This window comes from Bison bison, unplaced genomic scaffold (assembly GCF_000754665.1).
Source record: "Bison bison bison isolate TAMUID 2011002044 unplaced genomic scaffold, Bison_UMD1.0 scf7180017864459, whole genome shotgun sequence".
Taxonomy (NCBI): domain Eukaryota; kingdom Metazoa; phylum Chordata; class Mammalia; order Artiodactyla; family Bovidae; genus Bison; species Bison bison.
Genome location: NW_011495021.1, coordinates 4,771,570 through 4,777,097, shown reverse-complemented (window position 1 = coordinate 4,777,097; position 5,528 = coordinate 4,771,570).

The following is a 5,528-nucleotide window of genomic DNA, read 5'->3' as shown; positions in this document are numbered from 1 at the left end:
CAGAAATAGACATTTCTCCAAAGAAGACATACAGATGGCTAACAAACACATGAAAAGATGCTCAACATCACTCATTATCAGAGAAATGCAAATCAAAACCACTATGAGATACCATTTCACACCAGTCAGAATGGCTGCGATCCAAAAGTCTACAAATAATAAATGCTGGAGAGGGTGTGGAGAAAAGGGAACCCTCTTACACTGTTGGTGGGAATGCAAACTAGTACAGCCACTATGGAGAACAGTGTGGAGATTCCTTAAAAAACTGGAAATAGAACTGCCTTATGATCCAGCAATCCCACTGCTGGGCATACACACTGAGGAAACCAGAAGGGAAAGAGACACATGTACCCCAATGTTCATCGCAGCACTGTTTATAATAGCCAGGACATGGAAGCAACCTAGATGTCCATCAGCAGATGAATGGATAAGAAATGAATGGAAAGAAAGAAAACACAATGGAGTATTACTCAGCCATTAAAAAGAATACATTTGAATCAGTTCTAATGAGGTGGATGAAACTGGAGCCTATTATACAGAGTGAAGTAAGCCAGAAGGACAAACACCAATACAGTATACTAACGCATATATATGGAATTTAGAAAGATGATAACGATAACCCTGTATACGAGACAGCAAAAGAGACACTGATGTATAGAACAGGCTTATGGACTCTGTGGGAGAGGGAGAGGGTGGGAAGATTTGGGAGAATGGCATTGAAACACGTGAAATGTCGTGTATGAAATGAGATGCCATTCCAGGTTCAATGCACGATGCTGGATGCTTGGGGCTGGTGCACTGGGACGACCCAGAGGGATGGTATGGGGAGGGAGGAGGGAGGAGGGTTCAGGATGGGGAACACATGTATAATTTTTTTTTTAATTAAAATTGAATAAAAAAAATAATAATAAAAAATAAATAAATAAAAAAAATAAAATATTAAATAGAGATGTGGATAGTGGACATCTTTGTTCCTGTTTTTAGGGGAAAGTTTTCATGCTCAGTGTCATCATGTATCATGTCAACAGTAGGTAACACTAGAGACACACCATCAAAGAGAAGAATTACAGACTGAAGTCTAACCAGTGGCAGAGGGAAGTGGCATTAGAGGACAGGATGAATCAGTTTGATTCCAAGTGTTTAAATGTGAGTTTCATAAAAATCTACTTTAAAATGTGGAAGAGGGATTGCCGCAGGTGAGACTAGAGTGAAGTAAGCCAGAAAGAAAAACACCAATACAGTATACTAATGCATATATATGGAATTTAGAAAGATGGTAACAATAACCCTGTATACGGGACAGCAAAAGAGACACTGATGTATAGAACAGTCTTATGGACTATGTGGGAGAGGGAGAGGGTGCGAAGATTTGGGAGAATGGCATTGAAACATGTATAATATCATGTATGAAATGAGTCACCAGTCCAGGTTCAATGCACGATACTGGATGCTTGGGGCTGGTGTACTGGGACGACCCAGAGGGATGGTATGGGGAGGGAGGAGGGAAGAGGGTTCAGGATGGGGAACACATGTATACCTGTGGCAGATTCATTTTGATATTTGGCAAAACCAATACAGTATTGTAAAGTTTAAAAAAAAATAAATAAAGACAGTTAAGAGGACATAGTAGTTATTCAGGTGGGAGATGATGAGGAACTGAACTCTGGTATTGGCAGTGAGAATGGAGAGAAATTGTATGGGAGATATTTGGTAAGGTGACTTCTGGAGGGATGGCAGTATGTGAAACTGTGAAACTGAAGTCAGCTGATACATTTTCAAATTGTTGAATCACTATCTCCCAGAGTCTAGTCTGAGCAACAGTGGTCTCAAAATACAATTGATAAAAACAGAAAATTTCCAAAAAAGAATAGGAAAAAATGGCATACTTTAGGCCTTTTTGGGACATTACAACAGTTCTGTGGGTTCAGTGCTTCTGTCTGCTTCTAATTTTATATCCTCTTTGTCAGATGAAAGGAGAATAAAAGAGGGATTTGAGTAATAAGATTTTTTTTTTAAGAAAAAAGTTTCATGGATTGTATATTAGAGGTGAGGACTTGAGTCCTCCCAAGTGATTTTGATTTGCCAAACTTTCTTTCAAGATAATAGTTGTCAAAATGACTTTTGAGGAGTGGAGTTTAAGATTTTCAAAAAATCTTACTTTAAGTGAAAACAGGTTTTCCTGGGTACTGAAATGTATTGGCATGAACTTATTTCCTGGCCATATGGATTGTAAAATAAGCTGGAGTGTTTTAGAATTAAATGAGATAATTTATGCAAAGTCCCTAGCATAATGGGCACGTAGTAGGCATTCCATAAATAGTAGGTTGAGGACATAGATTCCAAACTCATTAACTGAAAAGGCTATAGTTACAAACATGAATATGAATAAAATTGTTCAAGAAGAGTGAGTGAGGAAAAGAACATAAATCTGGGAAAACCTGGCATGTTAGAACAGGAAGTGAGGATCTGGTGAAAGAGAGGTAAAAGCAGGGGTCAGGGAGTTATAAGAGCAACAATAGGGCTCTCTCATGGAAGCCAAAGCTTTAAGAAGGAAGAGAAATGCTTTGAAAGGGTACAAAAAGTGGAGAAAAGAATTTGCCAACTCAGGTCATTGGTGAGTTTAGCAAAGCCAAATCCATCTTGCATTAGTAGAAAAAAAAGGGAAAAATCAATTTGAGTTTTCCAGATTCCATTTGAGGCAAATCATGTGGAGGGCCTACACATAGGGGAGATGAAAAGTTGATTGAAGGGCTTTATGATGTTTTGAGAGAAAAATACTCTCTGGTAATAGGTAATAGATAATTGGTGACAGGAACTTGGTGCCTCAGTTGCCACAATCAAGCTAGGAGATATAAAGCTTCTTAATGATGGAATCTCCTTGGGTAAATCATCACAAGCCAAGACAAAATCATGGGCTTGCTGACTTTGAGCTGCTCAAGGGCACAAGCACCATCTTATTCATATGTGTATCAAGAGACTATCCCAGGATCTGTCACTTAGTTGATGCTTAAAAAAAAATAAAAAGAAGATGTAAAATTTAAAGTGATTTGGTTTGAAACTAAAGGCAGAGTTGTAATTTTATGCCTTATTCAGAATAGAACAATGTGTCAGATTTGGGAATAGGAAGACAGCGATATGTTTCTTAATTCATTGGACAGGACACTAAATGAAAGGTTTTTTTTTTTGTTTGTTTTTTTTTATTTATTCATTCATTCATTTGTGTCTGTGCTGGGACTTCATTGTTGCATGGGCCTTTCTCTAGTTGTGGTGATGGAGGCTACTCCTGAGTTGTGGTGCGTCAGCTTTTCACTGCAGTGGCTTCTCTTGTTGCAGAGCCGAGCTCTGGGGTTTGTGGGCTTCAGTAGTGCCGGCACATGGATGGGCTCAGGAGTTGTGGTTCCTGGGCTCTAGAGCACAGGCTCAGCCATTACGGTGCATGGGCTTAGTTGCTCTACTGCATGTGGGATCCTCTCAGATGAGGGATTAAACCTGTGTCTCCTGCATTGGCAGCTGGATTCTTTACCATTGAGCCACTAGGGAAGCCCTGAAAGGTATTTATTTCTTAATCAAAGTCATGGGCTGCATTTAAACTTTTGCTTTGTTTATTTAGGCTTCTTACTTCTTTTACTACAAAAGAACTTTAGCTTTCATTAAATTTTATGAGTAGAGAAAAAGGAGTAGCCATGTGAGCTAAAGTGTAGAAACTAATGGGTGTAGGCATTTAAGTTAAAAAAAAAAAAATATATATATATGTGCTTTAAGTAAAAATCTAAAAGTAAGAGATGAGACAAGTCAGACTTTTAGAATGAAAATACCCCATAACAATATGATTTTGTTTAAAATTTCTGTTTATAGGAATGCAGATAACCTTTTCAAAGGGTTTTAATATCTGATTAGTTCAAGTGTATTTTGAAATTTAAAATTTTAATTAAATTTATCAATAAATCTTTTATAAGAAACTTCCACACTGTTTTCAAAATAATTCATTGACAAATTCATATTCCCACCAGGAATGTGAGAATTCCAGTTGTTCCACATCCTCACCAATACTTCATGGTCAACTTCTAAGATTTGTTTTTGTTTTTTTTTTAATTTTTAACCATCTTGATTAGATGGTGTTTTAATATATATTTTCATGATGACCAATGATTTTAAGCATATTTTCTTGGACTTATTTCCCATATCTCCTTTTGGTGAGATCGCCATTAACGTCTTATACATTTTTTAAATTGAAGGTTTAAAAAATTGTTTTGAGAATTGTTCATATTTTCTGATACAAATCTTTTCTAGATGATTTGAAAATATTTTCTCCCAGTTTGTCTGTTTTAATTCTCTTAATTGGTTGAAGAGAAGAAAATTTGAAGTTGAATTTATCAACATTTAATTTTATCAATTTTTAGTGTCATGTCTATGTTAAATGTACAGCTACTATATGATCCAGCAATTTGAGTGCTAGACACTTATCCAAGAGAACTGAATGTATGCATCCATTTAAGACATGCATGCAAATGTTACTAGCAACTTTATTTGTAATAACTGCAAAATGTAACTAACCCATATGTCCATCAACAAGTGAATGGATAAACAAATTATGGTATACCCATACTATTAAATGCTACTCAGCGATGGAAAAGGAAATGGCTATTGATAGACACTAAAATATGTATGATTTCAAAATAATTATTCTGAGTGAAAGAAGCCAGATAAAAAGAGTACATGTTTCTATTTATGTAAAATTTTAAGAAATGCATGTCAATCTGTAATGGAAAAGGGCAGGTTAGTGGCTGCTTGGGGAAAGGGGGCAAGATTGCAAAGGGGCATGAGCAGTTTTTGAGGTTGAGGGATATGCTCATTATACTGATTAGTGATAGCTTCATAGGTAAAATTTTCTGTCAAAGCATGTCAAATTATGTACTTAAAATATATATATTATTGTATTTTAACACATACCTTAACAGAAAACAGCTTGCAAAAAAATCCATTCTCTGTTAACTATATCTTAGAATCATCTAGGAGAATGCAGCACTTTAAAAAGCTAACACTTTCAGTCTATTTGCTTGAAGCTCTTTATATTCATTAGAGTGGATATAACTTATCTTTAGTAGTTAAAAAGATAAAGACTAGCCTGTAGTAGGAAATAATGTCTGTTCCTACTAATGAATAAACAGAAAAAGAGCAAGTAAGCACCATGGATGACTAATGATGAATTTTAGCTTACTATTCCCTCAGAAAAAGGCAAAAAATAATTACATGGTTAACAAAAGAGATGTAAGTGTGTTCATGCTCTATTGCTCAGTCATGTCTGACTCTTTGTGACCCTATGAACTGTAGCCTGCCAGGTTCCTCTACCCATGGGATTCTCCAAGCAAGAATATTGGGGTGGGTTGCCATTTCCTCCTCCAGGGGATCATCCCCACCCAGGAAATGAATCCATATCTCTTGCGTCTCCTGCATTGCAGGTGGATTCTTTACCACTGAGACACCTACCTGGGGAGGCCAGAAAAAAGGCAGTAGATATGAATTCTTTA